The sequence below is a fragment of the Peromyscus leucopus genome, chromosome 9 (genome assembly GCF_004664715.2).
Source record: "Peromyscus leucopus breed LL Stock chromosome 9, UCI_PerLeu_2.1, whole genome shotgun sequence".
Classification (NCBI taxonomy): Eukaryota; Metazoa; Chordata; class Mammalia; order Rodentia; family Cricetidae; genus Peromyscus; species Peromyscus leucopus.
The window spans coordinates 97,757,791-97,767,219 of record NC_051070.1 but is presented as its reverse complement, the minus strand read 5'-3'; the positions used below and the strand labels follow the sequence as shown (position 1 = coordinate 97,767,219).

Here is a 9,429-nt window from a genome sequence, read left to right as displayed (position 1 = left end):
GAACCGTGAATATGATAGGGAGTTAATATTCAAGGCATAACAGGATCTCAAATATATAGAAAGAGAAAAATTCCACCTATAAAATGAACAGAGGATGTGGATGAAGCTTTCTCAAGAGACTAATGCATGTTCAAAAGGATATAAAAAGGGCTAAAAAAAGTGTCAGAAAATGTTCAACATCACTAATCATCAGGAAGTACAAATCAAAACTGCAAAGGGATAACTTCACACTTCAGTAAGATTTGAGGTTATTAAAGTGAAAAAAAGTTTGTGTTTGTCAGAATGTGGAAAGAAAAGTACCATTCATGGCAACATAAATTAGCACAGTCAATATAGAAAACAGTATGGAAGCTTCTTTACAAGTTAAGACCAGGGCCTGTGAGATGTCTCAGTGGGTAGAGTGATTGTTGCCAAGACTGATGGCACTGTTTTCCTGTGACCTTTTCCATGGACTTTTGCAGTAAGGCAGGGGAACCAGCAAACCAAGTAGTTTGCCGCCTGTAAGTCCTGAGGAGATATCTGTCCCCAGGAGTGCCGCCTACCTCAGTCATGTGATGGGAGGAGAGAACAGACTCCTGCAAGTTTTCCTATTCCTTCTATATTTATGCTTATAATACATGAATACACACACACACATAATAAGTAAATAAAATGTAGTTTATGAAATTAAAACTACCACACAATTTAACAGTTTCACTTCTGGATATCCAAAAAATTAAATTAGTATGCTTTGTTAAAAAAATAATTTACACTACTAAATTCACTCATTCACAATAGACAAGAAATGGAATCAGTCTAGCTGTCTGTCACTAGACTAATAAAGATAATGTGATAATCTTTATGTGTAGTACATGTACATTTATTTCATGCTAGATCTCTATATATGTATATATTTATATGTATATATGTTATATATAGAATGTAATAATTATCAGTTTAATAATAAATTGTTATTTGCAATAATATGGAATAGGGCAGTATGCCAAATAAAATAAGCCAGACAAAGATAGAAACTATGATGGGATTAGTTATAAACTACAGGAGGTATTGTATTTCCCATAAGTCATGCCAGGATGGCTGAAGTGATTTTATACATCCCTATTCAGCAATGCAATTTTGACAAGCATGATATTCTGTAGGAAGGAGTACATGAACCTTAGTATAAAATATAGATTTATGTTGAATATTTCAGTGATGACAGCCATATAGCAGAAACATTTTGTTGAAGTAAAGACCTTCATATTTCTCACAAAAATCTGCTCTCAACTTTTACAGCAATGTCAAAGTCTATGTATAACCAATAGTATCATAAGCAGGCTGAACTTATGGATATTCTAGCATGAAAATGTTTTATGTCCTCCAAACTTTCTTTATCTTCAGCAGGCAGCTGAGGGTGTCCTTAAATGCATCCCAATAGTAAATCGTGAACTCATTTACAGATGAGATGTTTTTGCTTTGCATTTTTTTAAATAACTTGATTAAAAAGTTGTTTTATGAACTTTGTAGATGATACTGTCATAACAAATGTCACAAGGTTGGACACACTGGCATCTTTTAAACATCCTGAGTTATGTAAGTTCTTTCCATTTTATATTCACCTTATGGACCAGTCTTGTCTCCCCTTTATTCTGTGGTTGAATTTCCTCAACACCACAATGCTATATGCACAGAAATTTCCTGGCTAATAAATCTATAGTAAGACTTTTATGTTCACAAGAAAAAGTATAGTGTGCTCTAGTATGAAAGAGTGGGTAAATTAAGAGTGTCATTTTCTAGACAAAGATCCTCATGTTTTCCTGTGACTTTTTCCATGGACTTTTGCAGTAAGGCAGGCGAACCAGCAGACCAAGTTGTTTGCCTCCTGTCAGTCCTGAGGAGATATCTGTCCCTAGCATTCCCACCTCCCTCAGCAATGTGGAACACCATGTTTTTCTCATTCCCAATGGCAGGAAATAGATTTTTTTTTTTTTTTTTGGTTTTTCGAGACAGGGCTTCTCTGTGTAGCTTTGTGCCTTTCCTGGAGCTCACTTGGTAGCCCAGGCTGGCCTCGAACTCACAGAGATCCGCCTGCCTCTGCCTCCCGAGTGCTGGGATTAAAGGCGTGCGCTACCACCGCCCAGCGGAGGAAATAGATTTTTAATTCAAACAACTATTAGTGTTCCCTAACACAACAAACAGGACTTTAAATAATTAAATTAAATAACTATGTTTTAGTTTTAATTCTATTGCTATAATTAAAGGTGACTTAGAGGACACAGGAGAATGTCATGATGTAAACAGGAATAGATGGGTTCTATACATTGGTATACCTAGCATGCTGTATGCTTAGCACTGTTTCCCAGCTGGGGCCTTCAAGTAACATCAACATAATGTTGTTATTGAGATATATTAGAAAGAAGTGGGGATGCACATCTGCCCTCTCCTTCATCCTCTGCTTCTCATCCACACAAGATGCTACACAGCAACCAGTTATGTTTTAGTGAAAGAGAGTTAGAGGAACATGGATAGACAAGGAAAGCAAAGATATACTCCCTCAGAGGGTAGCTTTTTGTTCCCAGAAGGCATTGTGAGAAGAAATGAAAGGAAGGCATGATGGATGAAAAGGAGGAAGAAGAGGACCAAAATACAAAATACCAAAGCCAGCATCAATTTTCTAGCTTCCAGCCTTAAGCTTCTTCCATTCATCCCAAAATGATAAAACTGAGTTGGCGCCCAACGTGGGGCTCGAACCCACGACCCTGAGATTAAGAGTCTCATGCTCTACCGATTGAGCTAGCCAGGCAAGGCAGGAAAACTCTAGCTACATTGAGTCTTGCCCATTCTCTGTAGCTTGGTCTTCTGTCTTCCCCAGGAGTTCAATTCTTTGTCCATGCCAGAGTATGAACTCAGGAATCTTCAAGAAGACTACCAGCACTACAATCTTCAAATAATCTAATACACCACTATCTTTTAATAAATTAAAAAGTGTTGTAGTTGTATAGATTGAAAGAAATTGTTCCAACTAAAGCTAGAGTTTTCAGAAGATTTTTGGGAAGAGGCTTATATAAAATTTGATGTAGCATGTTACATTTGTGGTCCTCTGCCTTATTCAGTGTTACAGTGCTGTGAAGAGACATCATGATCATGACAACTCTTATAAAGGAAAACATTTAATTAGGGCTTGCTTACAGTTTCAGAGGTTGAATCTATTGTCATCAGGGTGCGGAGTGTGGAGGAACACAGGCAGAGATGGTGCTGGAGATATAGCTGAGAATTCTACATCACATCAGTAGGCAGCAGGAAAAGAGACTCTGGGCTTGGAACGAGTTTTTTTTTTAACTTCTTTTTTTTTTAAATTTATTTTACAATACTATTCAGTTCTACATAATAGCCACAGATTCCCTTGTTCTCTCCCTTCCTGCCCCCCTCCCATTCCCCCAGTCCACCCCCCATTCCCACCTCCTCCAGATCAAGGTCTCCCCCAAGGACTGAGATCAACCTGATAGACTCAATCCAGGCAGGTTCAGTCCCCTCCTCCCAGATTGAGCCAAGCGTCCCTACAAAAGTCCCAGGTTTAAAACAGCTAACTCATGCAACGACCCCAGGACCTGGTACCACTGCCTAGATGCCTCCCAAACAGATCAAGCCAATCGACTGTCTCACCTATTCAGAGGGCCTGATCCAGTTGGAGGCCCCTCAGTCTTTGGTTCATAGTTCATGTGTTTCCATTCATTTGGTTATTTGTCCCTGTGCTTCATCCAACCTTGGTTTTAACAATTCTCGCTCATATAAACCCTCCTCTTTCTCACTTTTGTGGGGGTATCTTTGTGGATTTCTGTGGGCCTCTTTAGCTCTTTGTTTCTTCCTTTTCTCATGTGGTCTTCATTTACCATTGTCTCCTATTCCTTGTTCTTCCTCTATTTTCTTGATCCAGCTAGGATCTCCCACTCTCTTTTCCTCGACCCTCGCCCTTCATTGCTCCCACTCATGTCCAGGCTGTTCATGTAGATCTCATCCATTTCTCCATGTCTTTCTTGCGGTCCCGTTTTCCAGGTAGCCTCACTGGTGATGTGAGTAGCAGTCCAGTCATCTTTGTTCCACATCTAGCATCTTCCTATGAGTGAGTACATACCATATTTGTCTTTCTGAGTCTGGGTTGCCTCACTCAGGATGATTTTTTCTAGATCCATCCATTTGCCTGCAAATTTCATGCTTTCATTGTTTTTCTCTGCTGAGTAGTACTCCATTGTGTATATGTACCACATTTTTTCCATCCATTCTTCCGTTGATGGGCATCTAGGTTGTTTCCAGGTTCTGGCTATTACAAACAATGCCGTTATGAACATAGCTGAGCAAGTGCTCTTGTGGTATGATTGAGCATTTCTTGGGTATATGCCCAGGAGTGCTATAGCTGGATCTTGGGGGAGATTGATTCCCAATTTTCTAAGAAAGTGCCATATTGATTTCCAAAGTGGTTGTACAAGCTTGCATTCCCACCAGCAGTGGAGGAGAGTTCCCCCAGTTCCACATCCTCTCTAGCATAAAGTGTCTTCAGTGATTTTGATCTTAGCCATTCTGACAGGCATAAGGTGGTATCTCAGAGTTGTTTTGATTTGCATTTCCCTGATGATTAGGGATGTTGAGCAATTCCTTAAATGTCTTTCAGCCATTTGAGTTTCCTCTGTTGAGAATTCTCTGTTTAATTCTAAAGCCCATTTCTCAATTGGACTGTTGGTTGTTTTGATGTCTAATTTCTTGAGTTCCTTATATATTCTGGATATCAGTCCTCTGTCACATGTGGGGTTGGTGAAGATCTTTTCCCATTCTGTAGGCTGTCGCTTTGCCTTGTTGACCGTATCCTTTGCTCTACAAAAGCTTCTCAGTTTCAAGAGGTCCCATTGATTGATTGTTTGTATCAGTGTCTGTGCTACCGGTGTTATATTTAGGAAGTGATCTCCTATGCCAATGTGTTCAAGACTACTTCCTACTTTCTCTTCTAGCAGGTTCAGAGTAGCTGGATTTATGTTGAGGTCCTTGATCCACTTGGACTTAAGTTTTGTGCACGATGACAGATATGGATCTATTTGCAGCCTTCTACACGTTGATATCCAGTTATGCCAGCACCATTTGTTGAAGATGCTTTCTTTTTTCCATTGTACACTTTTGGCTTCTTTGTCAAAAATATTATATTCATAGGTGTGTGGGTTAATGTCAGGGTCTTCAATTCGATTCCATTGGTCCACATGTCAGTTTTTATGCCAATACCAAGCTGTTTTTATTACTGTAGCTCTATAGTAGAGCTTGAAGTCAGGGATTGTGATGACTGCAGAGGTTATTTTATTGTACAGGATTCTTTTGGCTATCCTGGGTTTTTTGTTTTTCCATATGAAGTTGAATATTATTCTTTCCAGGTCTGTGAAGAATTGTGTTGGTATTTTGATGGGGATTGCATTGAATCTATAGATTGCTTTTGGTAAGATTGCCATTTTTACTATGTTAACCCTGCCTATCCATGAGCATGGGAGATCTTTCCATTTTCTGACATCTTCTTCAATTTCTTTTTTCAGGGACTTAAAGTTCTTGTCATATAGGTCCTTCACTTGCTTGGTTAGTGTTACCCCAAGGTATTTTATGTCATTTTTGGCTATTGTAAAGGGTGATGTATCTCTAATTGCCTTCTCAGCTTCTTTGTCCATTGTATATAGGAAGGCTACTGATTTTTTTGAGTTGATCTTGTATCCTGCTATGTTGCTGAAGGTGTTTATAAGCTTTATCAATTTCTGGGTGGAATCTTTGGGGTCACTCAAGTATACTATCATGTCATCTGCAAATAGGGAAAGCTTGACTTCTTCCTTTCCAATTTGTATCCCCTTAATCTCCTTATGTTGTCTTATTGCTCTGGCTAGAACTTCAAGTACTATATTGAATAAGTATGGGGAGAGTGGACAGCCTTGCCTCGTTCCTGATTTTAGTGGAATTGCTTTGAGTTTCTCTCCATTTAATTTGATGTTGGCTGTTGGCTTGCTGTAAATTGCCTTTATTATGATTAGGTATGTTCCCTGTATTCGTGATCGCTCCAAGACTTTTATCATGAAGGGGTGTTGGATTTTGTCAAATGCCTTTTCTGCATCTAGTGAGATGATCATGTGGTTTTTTTTCTTTGAATTTGTTTATATGGTGTATTACATTGATGGACTTTCATATGTTGAATCACCCTTGCATCCCTGGGATGAAGCCTACTTGATCATGGTAGATAACTGTTCTGATGTGTTCTTGGAGTCTGTTTGCCAGTATTTTATTGAGTATTTTTGCATCAATGCTCATGAGGGAGATCGGTCTGTAGTTCTCTTTCTTTGTTGCATCCTTGTTTGGTTTAGGAATCAGGGTAATTGTAGCCTCATAGAAGGAGTTTGGTAATGTTCCTTCTGTTTCTACTATGTGAAACAATTTAGAGAGTATTGGTATTAACTCTTCTTTGAAGATCTGGTAGAATTCTGTGCTGAAACCATCTGGTCCTGGGCTTTTTTTGGTTGGGAGACTTTTAATGACTGTTTCTATTTCCTTAGGTTTTATTGGACTATTTAAATAGTTTATCTGGTCTTGATTTAACTTAGGTATGTGGTACCTATCCAGAAAAATGTCCATTTCTTTTAGGTTTTCCAGTTTTGTGGAGTAGAGGTTTTTGAAATATGACCTTATAATTCTCTGGATTTCCTCAATGTCTGTTATGTCCTCCTTTTCATTTCTGATTTTGTTGACTTGGATTCTCTCTCTCTGTGTCTTTTGGTTAGTTTGGATAAGGGCTTGTCTATCTTGTTGATTTTCTCAAAGAACCAACTCTTTGTTTCATTAATTTTTGTATTATTCTCTTAGTTTCTAATTTATTAATCTTACCTCTCACTTTGATAATTTCCTGGCTTCTATTCTTCCTGGGAGACTTTGCTTCTTCTTGTTCTAGAGCTTTCAGGTGTGCTGTTAAGTCACTAGTGTGGGATTTCCCCAACTTCTTTATGTGGGCATTTAGTGCTATGAATTTCCCTCTTAGCACTGCTTTCATAGTGTCCCATAAGTTTGGGTATGTGGTGTCTTCATTTTCATTGATCTCTAGGAAGTCTTTAATTCCTTTCTTTATTTCTTCCTTAACCCATTGGTGATTCAGTTGAGCATTATTCAGTTTCCATGAGATTGTAGGTTTTCTGTAGTTTTTGCTGTTGTTGAAATCTAACTTTGAACCATGGTGGTCTGATAGAACACAGGAGGTTATTCCAGTTGTTTTGTATCTGTTGAGATTTGCTTTGTGGCCAAGTATGTGGTCGATTTTAGAGAAAGTTCCATGGGGTGCTGAGAAGAAGGTATATTCTTTCTTGTTAGGATGGAATGTTCTGTAGATATCTATTAGGTCCAATTGGGTCATGATATCAGTTAAGTCCTTTATTTCTCTGTTCAGTTTCGATTTGGGAGATGTGTCCAGTGGTGAAAGTGGGGTGTTGAGATCTCCCACTATTAATGTGTGGGGTTTTATATGTGGTTTAAGCTTTAGTAATGTTTCTTTTACATATGTGGGTGCCCTTGTGTTTGGGGAATAAATGTTCAGAATTGAAACTTCATCTTGGTGGATCATTCCTGTGATGAGGATGTAATGCCCTTCTTGATCTCTTTTGATTGACTTAAGTTTGATGCCTATTTTGTTGGATATCAGGATGGCTACACCCGCTTGTTTCTTAAGACCATTTGATGGGAAAGTCTTTTCCCAGCCTTTTATTCTTAGGTAGTGTCTGTCTTTGAATTTGAGATGTGTTTCTTGTATGCAGCACAAAGATGGCTCCTGCTTTTTATAGGTGAATTAAGTCCGTTGATATTAAGGGATATTAACGATCAGTGATTGTTCATCCCTGTTATTTTTGGTGGTAGTGTGTGTGTACTTCTCTTCTTTGGGGTTTACTGTTGTGGCTTTATCTATTGCCTGTGTTTTCGAGTGTGTATCTGACTTCCCTCGGTTGGCATTTTCCTTCTAGTGCTTTCTGTAGGGCTGGGTTTGTGGATAGGTATTGTTTAAATCTGGCTTTGTCTTCGAATGTCTTGTTCCTTCCGTCTATGATGATTGAAAGTTTTGCTGGGTATATTAGTCTGGGCTGACATCCATGGTCTCTTAGTGTCTGCATTACATCTGTCCAGGTCCTTCTGACTTTCAAAGTCTCCATTGAGAAATCGGGTGTTATTCTGATGGGCTTACCTTTATAGGTCACTTGGCCTTTTTCCTTTGCTGCTCTTAATATTCTTTCTTTATTCTGTACATTTAGTTGTTTAATTATTATGTGTCGAGGGACTTTTTTGGGGATCTAGTCTGTTTGGTGTTCTATAGGCTTCTTGTATCTTCATAGGCATTTCCTTCTTTAAGTTGGGAAAGTTTTCTTCTATAATTTTGTTGAATATATTTTCTGTGCCTTTGAGTTGGTATTCTTCACCTTCTTCTATCCCTATAATTCGTAGGTTTGGTCTTTTCATGGTGTCCCAAATTTCTTGGATATTTTGGTTCATGACTTTGTTGGCTTTAGTGTTTCCTTCGACTGATGAAACTATTTCTTCTACTGTATCTTCAATGCCAGAGATCCTCTCTTCCATCTCTTGCATTCTGTTGGTTATACTTGCATCTGAAGTTCCCGATCTTTTACTCTGTTTGTGTCTTCTTTATTTTTTCAATTTCCCTTTTCTGGTCTTGGACTGTTTCCTTTATTTGTTTCATTGCTTTTTCATAATTTTCTTTCAGTACTTTATTGTTTTCTTCCAGGACTTTATTGTTTTCTTGCAGGACTTTATTGTTTTCTTGCAGGACTTTATTGTTTTCTTCCAGTACTTTATTGTTTTCTTCCAGGACTTTATTGTTTTCTTCTAATTGTTTGCCCTTTCCTCTAGTTGTTTACAGCGTTCTTCCAATTTTCTTGTCTTTTCCTCTACACAAGCCTCTAACTTCTTCATGATGTTACTCCTAAGGCTACTTTCTTCTGCTTCTTCCAATTTTTGATGTTCAGGTCTAGATGTTGGATGCGGGCTAGGTTCTGGTGATGCTGTATTGCTCTTCTTTTTGTTGTATGTACTTCTGCCTTGACGTCTGCCCATCTCCTTGTGGTTCCTTCTTGGTCTTATCAGTGTACTTGGTTCAGAAAGAGCTGACAGATTCAGGAAGTCTCTCTCTCTTGTCCAGATGGGAGTTCTCTTGTCCAAATGAGAACTCTGGGGCAGAATGGAAGCTCTTATCTGGACCGGAAGTCTCTCTGGTCCAGAAGGGAAGTCGGGAGCAGGATGGGAGCTGGGGGCCTGTCTCTAAGTCTCAGAAAGTGGCTGGGGTCTTGGGCAGATGGGCGTGGGGGCAGGGCACGGAGATTGCAGGGGCTGCCGGGGGGCTTGGAAAAGGTGATCCCTCCTGGTGGGGCTAGAAGGGGATCTGCCTGG

General features: G+C 39.1%; 1 non-coding gene across 1 annotated transcript; it reads right to left on the bottom strand.

Moving 5' to 3' along the window:
- Positions 1-2,709: 2,709 nt before the first annotated feature.
- Positions 2,710-2,782, bottom strand: Trnak-cuu. The gene has a single exon. It is a non-coding gene; the product is annotated as a tRNA-Lys (tRNA).
- Between the last annotated feature and the right edge of the window lie 6,647 nt (positions 2,783-9,429).